This window comes from Adiantum capillus-veneris, chromosome 13 (genome assembly GCF_014529385.1).
Source record: "Adiantum capillus-veneris isolate H3 chromosome 13, ASM1452938v2, whole genome shotgun sequence".
Classification (NCBI taxonomy): Eukaryota; Viridiplantae; Streptophyta; class Polypodiopsida; order Polypodiales; family Pteridaceae; genus Adiantum; species Adiantum capillus-veneris.
The window spans coordinates 139,009,251-139,020,112 of record NC_140943.1 but is presented as its reverse complement, the minus strand read 5'-3'; the positions used below and the strand labels follow the sequence as shown (position 1 = coordinate 139,020,112).

Here is a 10,862-nt window from a genome sequence, read left to right as displayed (position 1 = left end):
TCGAATGTATTGGGTTTCCAACACCATCTCCATGGGCTGTTTGATAGAGTAGCCCTCCATGTTCTATAGGTATCTCTCTCTCTCTCTCTCTCTCTCTCTCTCTCTCTCTCTCTCTCTCTCTCTCTCTCTCTCTCTCTCTCTCGAAGGACAGGCGGATAGACTGGTACACATTAACAAAAATGAGGATACAACACAAAAGACCCTTACTCGCATGCATTGAGGCACAACATTGCAATGAGAAGGCGGCAGGTTGAGGAGGTGGGGCCAAAGGGAGGGTAGTACTTGAATGAAAAGCGTAGGGAGGCACCACAATAGGCGTCAAATGGAGTATCAACAACATCGCCATCATCATTACCAACAAGCATGAAGAATCAGAAACATGCTCCACCAAGCAAGGCAGGGGAGGGCGAGCAAGCATTCCTAGGAGTCGAGAGTCCCTAGTTGTTGGTGGGGACTAGCTGTAGAGGGCAACGATGGAGACTGGCTTAGATCTCTCTCTCTCTCTCTCTCTCTCTCTCTCTCTCTCTCTCTCTCTCTCTCTCTCTCTCTCTTTGATGGTCCAAAAAAATGTATATAATTTTAAGGTGTGTGAATGTTTCTCAAATGCATGAAAATATGTGCCATACTATCTAAAACCTTCCCTTGCACTTAGGCGTGGCATTGCAAAACCAAAACAGTTCACGCACTCATACCCCCAAATCCTCATACACCTTGCCACTTTACTTAAGAGATCTTACAAATCCAAAACATAACCATTTCAGATTTTTTAGCCAACTACCTTCAATTGTTTTGAAATGAGGTTGGAAACATTGAGCATGCCAATATAATTAGGAGCGCAATGCAACCCAATGACAAGAATAGCATTTCTCCAAGTCATGCTTCTAGCAAAAACCACGGTGCAGCCTTGCTTTCAAGCTCTTTAAAAATGCCTTAAGTCAGGATGGGAAAGAGCTTGGATACATGTTCTAATGGAATGTTGTCCACAATGCTCTTCTTCAACTCTGGGTAGTTATGCTCATTGGGAGGGAGGACAACAAGTTGTCCTTCATCAAAAAGCTTTTCTACAGACCAACCATTCCTAGCAATCTGATGCTCCAAAAACTTGTCTAGCGATAAACCTTCCATGTGTATGGCCTCTGATAAGAAAGAGAGAGAACATGCAAAGCAAATCCTTGTATTGCTTGCTCGAACCCTGGAACACCCTCCAAAATATGGCGGTTTCTAGCAGCCTCATCCCAAAACTCCCTGAATCTGGATGTCTCCAAAAAATGAGCAAGATTAATCTGGCTGTCAGGAAGGGATCCTCCATTTGAAGCTTTTCAGGTATTAGAAACATGCAAAGGTTGAAGTCTGGTGCAGGAAGCGTCATCAATGCCTTCTTGCCACAATTTGGATATTCATTCGAGACGGTTCAAATTGATAAAGCCGCAGTAGGCATAGGTTTGCATCCAAACTGTAAGTCTGCTCGTTAACCTACTCCAGCACATACGCCTCAAGGTCGGAAAGGATGTCTGGATTGTAGGGATTGACTACCACAATTTGTTCCATAGTGTACTGAGGAGTAACCTCCTTCTCAGATGTCGCCGCTACCCGATCCCGCTGCATTGTCAAGAGCGCTTCTCTCTCGCAGCATCGGGGCCTCTCTCTCTCTCTTAAAAAAAAAACTCTCTGAAAGAGCGCGCGCCGGCGCGCGCGCTCTTTCAAAGAGTTTTTTTTTTAAGACTCTGTGTGTGTGTGTGTGTGTGTGTGTGTGTGTGTGTGTGTGTGTGTGTGAGAGAGAGAGAGAGAGAGAGAGAGAGAGAGAGAGAGAGAGAGAATACCGTTGGAGGAAGGATTCTGAGAGGGGTTTCGGCAGGCGGAGCACCTCGTCCTCGGCAGCGGTAGCAGCAACAACAGAAGTAGCCATGGGTAACAACTTGCCAGCTGGGGGACGTAATAAGAAGACAAAGCGCCTCCTAAGAGTGACAATGTCTATCCGAAGCTTATTGTCAAGCTGTACAGGTTTCTCGTTCGAAGGACAGGCAGCCCATTTACTGCTGTGTTTTTGAAGCGGATGTTTATGAGCAAAACTAACATGCTGCCTCTATTTTTATCTTGTCTCATACGTTACATGAAGGGGAAGGAGGATAAGATGTGACGAACGATGTTAGGGTGTGTGAAGTTCCAGCATTGAAAGTCGTCGCGCTGCGCTTTACAGAGACTGCCCGTGCCCGGATCTTGAAAGCTTGTGGAGAATACTTCACATTTTGACCAACTTGCTTTGAAGGCCCCAGTTGGCTCAAATACTGTACTTCTGAGAGGTCCAAAGAACGCTGGCGGAGCTCTGAAGCACTTTGGGAGAGCTCCAGGTGTGCCGCATTGTCACACAAATCCTTATGTTTGGTCCAAGGGTCACAAGTTTGAGAGAGTTCATGGTCGACGTAACAACAGAGGATACATAGTTTAGTTTGGTAGCTTTTGGATACTTTTGTGCAATATTTTATCAAACACTGTCTTTGTGCAAGCAATGGTGAGGTTTCAATATGTGGCCCTTTGGAACTGACAAGCTATTTCTGACTTCTAAATTGATTTGCTGACATTTTTTTTTTCTGGTTTAATAAATAACTGATGCATGTAATCATCGCGTATCATGATTCTATCAATGCCGCCGCATCATCGACCATGGTCGGTGATTCGAGAGGAAGATGTAAGATAGTGTGTGTGTATGCTAGGGTAAAACACCCAGTACAGTGCCACCTAAGAGGATCGATGAATTGCCGTCGCGCTTTAACATAGTTTTCAGCATGAAAGAGCGCAGTCGAGAGCCGAATGCCTGCACTATTTGGGGGAGAGGCGATTTCGCGAGCGGAGCAGTGCGCAAGACGCAGGTCACGAAAGAAAAAATTCAGTGTAACAAAATTGGCCGCGAGTAGTAAGACTGCCGGTGGTTCAATTCAAACCAATGAGCCAACGATGCTAGAACTCAGGATCTGACGGCTAGAAGTTCTTCTCGCCCTGCTCTAGCCAGTCCACCGCCTAGTTGAACGTGTCTCTTCATAGGAGTAAAGCTATCCTATTGAAGGGGCCCGTCAATCTCCGTGAAGGGGGCTGGTTTTTTAACTGGCCCTTTTACCCTATAGGCTTCTTGTTTGGAGGACCACCATTTATCAAGGTTGAACTACTTTTGCCCTTCTGTGTAAGCAAAGATTGGTATCTAGTCTATTAGTACTGAATACCCATCAAGACATGAGACGTCTCATTTGTGACGTTTGTCTTGAATTAGAGTGATGAACTAGTTTTTTCTTTATCTGTGTGTGTGTGTGTGTGTGTGTGTGTGTGTGTGAGAGAGAGAGAGAGAGAGAGAGAGAGAGAGAGAGAGAGAGAGAGAGAAGCCAATCTCCATCGTTCTTTTTTTGACAGAGAAATTACATTTTGCGAGGCAGTATTCACCAAAAACGTTTGTAGGGACCACTTTTTAGGAAAAACCATTTTTCCAAACATAAAAAATTCCTTTCGTTGAATTTTCCAGGAGAAAGTTTAAGAAAATTAAGCTTATTTTTTGGGGCTTTACACTATTTTTCTCTATATTGGGACATAATTTTTCCTTTTCCCCTTACCCTCAACTGGCCTACTGCTCGGTTCAAACACACTGATAGGTTCATTATTATATTTGCTGCAATCTTGTCGAGATTCCAATAGGTGCAACATTAGCCCTTTGCAAGTTGTCCAGCCAAAAACTTAGCAAGTTGGACTCGAACTCTCACTGCTCCACACGTGCATCTTCAAGTCAACTGAGCTAACCACGTAGGAGGCTACATATGATGTGCGGCATAGTGCAACATATTAATTTAAAAAAATTAACGAAGGCTCCCCAAAACCTATCTGGCCACGCTATCATCAATGACTGTGTGTCATTGACCCCACACTATTTCTCGTGCCAGCGTGCTATAGTAGATGACTCCACGCTATTCCTTTTGTCAGTCCCATCCTTTGTCTTTGCAACAGGCATCTCTTGGGATTCATGCCGTACTTTTTTTCCCCAAAAATTGTTGGGACTTACTGGCAAGACGACATGGAAAAGACGATTGGTGTATACATGAACTAATGAGGTGAAATAAATTGCTATCAATTTGATGAGTCTAAGATGAGAAAGGATGCACATGCTCTCAAGTATAAATGAAAATCAAGAACCAAAGTACTAGACACAGGAGCACTACAAATGACCTTAAAAAAAGAAACTTAGGATGACTTAAGCATTAAGTACAGGGCTAGAGCTCTTATTAGTCTATCAATTTTACTTTATGCTCAAACATGTGAAGCCTAAGCGAGCCTAAGAGAGAAGATAATATTTTCAAATATTGTGTTTATTTTCTTAATAGTAAACTTTGATATTTTGGAATTTAGGAGGTAGTCTATCCATTGATAACCCTTTTTGTTGTGGTGCATGCATATATAACAAATGATAAATATTCTGTTTCGATACAATTTACTATATTGTGTACAAACACTTGCTCGGGTTTATCCTTGCTCGAAAAAAATCGCTCGGTGCATGGTAACATTCTGTATATGTACATACACATACACATACACATGCATGTACATGCATATGTAAATATGTATATGTACATACACACATACATACGTGCGTGTGTATGTATGTATGTGTGTATATGTACATACACACGCATACATACGTGGGTGTGTGTGTGTAGAGAGAGAGAGAGAGAGAGAGAGAGAGAGAGAGGAAAATCAAATACCTAGAAGGATGAGAAGGAAGAAAAATAAAGTGAAAGTACTGATGAAGGGGAAATGGATTATATAAAGGGTGTCTGTGTGAAATTAAAACAAGAGCTTTAGATATCATTTTACTTCTACTTCTTCAACTCTACTCTTGTCATAATAAATCTCTCTCTCTCTCTCTCTCTCTCTCTCTCTCTCTCTCTCTCACACACACACACACACACACACACACACACACACACATGCACACACACATACTTGTTACATTTGTAGTGCTTGCTTCTGAAAGATTTCCTACATTAAAAACTTTGGATTATCTTTATCTGGCTCCTGAAAGCTTCTCTAGAAAACTACCCTGATAGTATTTTCCTAGATCTTACTGAGGTATACTACAGTATGTTTTATTAATGTATTGCTAAGACTTGATCTATACATTCTTCCTAAGTATAATGGACATCTTTGTGCTAAAAATGGCTTTCTCCCGATTGCTCAGTAATGACTTTACAATCCCTAGGGATTCTAGATTTCCTCCTCACACTGTGCCCTCAAATAACTCCTCATAGGATTGCAATAATGGTGGTGTGACCCTCCCCCTACTTGTCCTTCACCTCACTCCCTTGTGATCTTGGGAGTAGTAGTTAATATTTCCCCTAAACGCCATGTCATGGTAATACCTTCCATTCCTCTCTCTCCGCCCACTGCCAAATCCTATGTGCAAGGATATGATGTGGTTCTTTTCTCCTTGATGCTCCATCCTCTCCACTGATGTGTTGACTGGCTCCCCCCTTGCCTTTTGTTCCTACAAGCAAGCTCTGTTATCACCCAATTGATGTCACCTCCTCCATGTCCATTTTCGCTCTTGCCAGATACTTCCATTTCGCAATGGATTCGCTATGAGAAATCTTTGCCTTTGCTCTTTTAGTTTTAAAGACTTCCCCCCATACACACTTGTAGGTAGTCTAATGATTATTTGATATCTTGCTATTAAAAAGTTTTTCTATATTTTACAATGCCTTGAAGCCATCAAAGCTTTTGATTACATGGCATCTTGCTATGCTTGAGGAATAACTTGTTTACACTCTCCAAGTTGTCCTTGATTGCCTTGGTATGCTAACCTTTGCTCACCGTTCTTCCACATGTACACTCCATAGCCTATATTCTCATTGATTGCTGAGGAGATTTGTTCAAGGCTTAGAGGTCTTGCTCAAGGCTATGTAGAAAGTGCGTTCCAGCTCTTTTCCAACTCTTAGTCACTACAAAGGTGAGGATTTTATATTTCCTTAAAGAGGTTTAGTTCAGTTGCAATCCGACTTGAAGATGAAGGTTTATTTCATCCACATAAACTCATTTAGTTCTACTGTATAGGATAACTGGAATGTTATTTCATTCTAATTATATTGTACAAAATTGAGTCAAATACATAACTATTTTTGTGTAAACCACCTTTCTAATGTCTAAAACCAGTTATTTTTTGAACGGTGTTCTTTTGTGTATAAGTAACATTTTGAAGCAACAACAACACACACACACACACACACACACACACAAAATCACCTATGTGTGTGTGTGTGTGTGTGTGTGTGTGTGTGTGTGTGTGAGAGAGAGAGAGAGAGAGAGAGAGTAATAACATTTCTATCATCTAAGTGTGGTAGAATACTTACTCCAATTCGCTCTTGAGTAACAAGCATTGATTTCAAGACTTGTTGATGTCTCTTGGGATTTTTCTTACAACTAAAAGATTTCTCCTCTCTCTCTCTCTCTCTCTCTCATATATGCGACATGGCCTTCACAAAGGCACAATAGAAGGAAATAGAATACTGGTTAAGTGGACATTGTAGCACTTAATTGGTAAAATAGAATACTGGTTAAGTGGACATTAACACTAGTTTTGTATTTGGACACTAAAGTGCCATGGGACACTAGTGTTCCATGGCGCCATGGAACACTTTAGTGTTTTGTTCTCCCATCAAGTTGTTGCATTTATTTTATTATATTTTGTATGTCTTACTCGTAGTTAAGCTATGTTATGAGGTGAAAAAGCTTGTAATGTTTTCTCAATGTCAAAATACATTATAAATTTAAAGATAAGAAGTTTTAAGTTGAAAATTTGATCAAAATTTGGAATTGTTTGGTTAAAAAATTTTACAATTTGCTTATAGTTTCATGAAGAAATTAAGGTTTTCATGTTTATAAACTTTATTTAGTAGATATTAGCCATAGAAAACAAAACGTCAAGCTTGAAAATGTTGTGAAAGAGGCAAACTTTGGGCTTTTAATGCTTTACTGAACATCTTCTGTAACTTTAATGGCCTAGTAACTTGTGTGTAGTGGAAAATAGCATAAACATAGTGCACATGCCATTGGATTAGAATTTTAATGAGAATAGCAAGAGTGCTTGGATGGAGAGAGCAACAAAAACCATAACACCTAGTTGGATTGGCATGAACAATACTTCAAAAGAGAGATAAATTAAGCTATTGACAAGAGTTGCGGACCGGATTTACATGGAGCCAGTCCCCCCTCCATAAGGCTTTGTATTATAGGTTTCCCTCATCAAAGGAGACATTTTACAATACAATACTTTGTGTTCCTTCAATAACTTACTGGTGCAATAAATATGGAAGCTTCAAGCACCATGCGCACACTTATAAAACACAAGATCAATCCGCTCACGGTCTCAGACCCAAGACCTCACACACCTTCGAAGATGGTGAGAGCTAGCGGGGTATGAGATTAGATTGAGAGGAAGGAGTATTCTAACGAGAAAGAAGTGTATATCCTCACATAATCACTTGTAAAAGCTTAGCATAGCTTAGAAATTAGCATGGTAGAGGAGATGAGCATGCATTGAGTTCGGCTCTTGGCTGGATTTGCATCACAAATCCAAGAGTTGTTGGTGTAGGCCTCCCTTCTCACAAGCTTGGAGTAGATGATGAGCTTTCCATTAAAGCTTGACAAGGAGAGAGAATCTTCTTTGCTTCACACATGAGATTGCATGAGTGTGTGTGTGTGTGTGTGTTAATGCCTTGCAGAAATCAGCCCCCTCTCTCTCTCTTGGTCGACCCCTCATGCATTTTACTCATGCTGGCACCCCATTGGCTCATGCCAGGCTTAGCCAATAAGAAATTAGAAGCATATTGGCTAGCCTTCTGACATGTGTCCCCCTTTTCCCTTTTGTGAGAGCTCTAGTTAATTAATCAAATCAATTAATCTTGCATTGGACCCCTTAGTCTTTTGGCCAATACGAATCAGGCAAGCCATTGGGTTGCTAAAAGCTCATTGGACCCCTTGGGAGACTGTCCAATAGTCTTCTAGAGAGTTTAATTTCTATTGGTTATTTTATCAAGTGATTTTAAATGAATTAAACTAAAAGTACTCTAGCCTAATTGTCATTGGTCCACCTCTATGGCCATCCAATAGGATTTGAATGCACCTTGGGGGAACTGGGCTAGGGAGTTGACATGTGTCCCCTATTCCCTTTGTGTAAAGGGCTTGCAAGAGTGTGTGTGTGTGTGTGTGTTTCTCTCTCATCCCCTACTAAAAGGGCTTGCCCCCATCAAGATAGGAATGTGGGAAGACTTTTGAGGCACAAGCATCCAATTTTACCTAGGGTTGGACCATTGGACACAACCTTGGAATTTGGAACCTTAGCAATTTGGAAGTCTTAATCGGTTGAACCTTAGGGTCTTTGAAGCCCATTGTTTGCACATTGCTCTTTGCAGATGGCCCTCCCTTGTGGATCCCTATTTTCCCTCCTTTGAATCCCTACAGTGGTCGTCTGCCAGCTCAACCAATATTCTAGCTTTTTCTCCCATGGTGCTTCCCCATATTAAATGATCAGTCCTCCTTTGGATCCCTACTGTGGCCGGTCTGCCAGCTTAACCAATATTCTATCTTTTTCTCCCCTGGTGCTTCACCATATTAAATGATCACTTTAACATGAGAAAATCATTTAGAAAAATTAGATATTAGTTATTATGACATTACCTCTCTCTTGAAATCATAGTCGTCCTCGACTATGGGGTAGAGAAGATAAAGTCTATTCATTAGTCCTTTTCTTGGCGGGTAGAGGATCCATATCTTACCCTACGACATCGTTCCAGAATGGATGACTAATCCATTTGGCGCTTGAGAGCCTAAGTTGCCACAAACATGTTTGCGCATTGGTCCTATCAATCTTCCATAGTAGAATGACAAGCTCTACTTAGTGTTTGGAAGACGTCATCTTCACAAACTTGATTCTAAGTATGCATATTACTTAACATTTGTGCACAATAAAGAAAAAGAGAGTCTTATAAGACAAAAACTTTGTTCATTTTAAAACATTTGTACATTTGCTTACTCTAGGGAAGCATTGTAAGTATTGACAAGGTTTAAGTTATCATTTAATTGTATGCCTTGCATCCATCTAGCATCTTCAAAAGGATAGTTCTTAAACTTAATAAGATACCATCGGATAATCTTACCACCTCTTAATACCTTGTCTTCATGTCGGAGGATGGACTCGGGCTGCAACACCTCTTCTTGGTCCTCAATCTCCGGTAGGTCTTCAATAGTTGGTTCTTGAAGTGGCTCTCCTTTGTAAGGCTTTAGTAGGCTCACATGAAAAGCATTTTGTATGAGCCAATGACTGGGAAACTTAAGTTGATAGGCCATCTCATTGATTGGTCTAAGAATCTTGAAGGTCCAATAGTACCTTTTTGCTAATTTAGCATAGTAATTTTGGTGTCTCATAGGATTCTTGCCCGTCTTGTGCCTTAATCAAGCCTTGGGAAATTTAAGCAAGACCCAATCATTTTCTTTAAAGGCTCGGGCTCTTTTGTGCTTATCAGCAGCAGCCTTTTGCCTTTGCTGTGAGATAGAGATAGCATCGTTAATCTTTTGGAAAGATTCTTGTAGGTCTTGGCTATACTCATCTGCAGGGAAGATCTTCCAGTGTACCTTAAGTAGCAGGGGACTTTTAGATCTTTCCTCAATTACCGCAAAAGGTGCTTTTCCCATGGAGGTATGTACAGTATTAGTGTAGGCATGCTCCACTAAGGGTAAGTACTTCTCCCATTGGGAGCTTTGATGTACTTTCGTTACATAGGCTTTTAGTGGATCAAAAATTGTTAGGTTAGCTCTTTCACTTTAGCCATCCGTTTGCGGGTGATAGGCCGAAGAAAAGTTTAGTCTTGTCCCTAAATTCTCAAAGAGACCCTTCAAGAAATAATTGGTCATCCTAGGATCTCTATCCGACACTATGGACATCGGCAAGCCATGGTACTTGAACATTTGTGATATAAAGAGGGTCCCATTTGATGGGCTTTCATAGTCTTTTTGATAGGTATAAAATGAGCTTGTTTGTTGAACCCGTCTACTATCGTCCATATTCCCGTATTCCCATGGATAGACTTAGGCAATCCAAAGATAAAATCCATGGATATTCTCTCCCATGTTGAATTAGGGATTGGCAAACGTTGAAGCAATCCAGGTTGCTTCCCTCTATACAAACAAAAAGAACAATACTTAGTTAGATAGGCATGAACAACAAAAAACATAACACCTAGTTAGATAGGCATGAACAAAAAGCATAACACCTAGTTAGATAGGCATGAACAATACTTCAAAAGAGAGAGAGAAATTAAGCTATTAACAACAGTTGAGGACCGGATATACATGGAGCCGGTCCCCCCTCCGAAAGGCTTTGTATTATAGGTTTCCCTCATCAAAGGAGACATTTTACAATACAATACTTTGTGTTCCTTCAATAACTTGGTGGTGCAATGAAGATGGAAGCTTCAAGCACCATGCACACACTTATAAACACCATCAATTCCCTCACGGCCTCAGACCCAAGACCTCACACACCTTCGAAGATGGTGAGAGCTAGCGGGGTATGAGAGTAGATTGAGAGGAAGACAGAGTATTCGTACAAGAAAGAATATCTCCTCACAAAATCACTCATAAAAGCTTAGCATAGCTTAGTAATTAGCATGGTAGAGGAGATGAGCATGCATTGAAGCTTGGCTCTTGGTTGGATTTGCATCACAAAGCCAACAGTTGTTGGTGTAGGCCTCCCTTATCACAAGCTTGGAGTAGATGATGAGCTTTCCATTAAAGCTTGGGAAGGAAAGAGAGTTTTCTTTGCTTCACACATGAGA

General features: G+C 41.0%; 2 pseudogenes; one reads left to right on the top strand and one right to left on the bottom strand.

Moving 5' to 3' along the window:
* Window positions 1–930: 930 nt before the first annotated feature.
* On the bottom strand, window positions 931–1,286 carry LOC147444951 (eukaryotic translation initiation factor 3 subunit K pseudogene; annotated as a pseudogene).
* Window positions 1,287–1,904: 618 nt separating this feature from the next.
* On the top strand, window positions 1,905–2,446 carry LOC147444950 (large ribosomal subunit protein eL18y pseudogene; annotated as a pseudogene).
* Window positions 2,447–10,862: the final 8,416 nt, after the last annotated feature.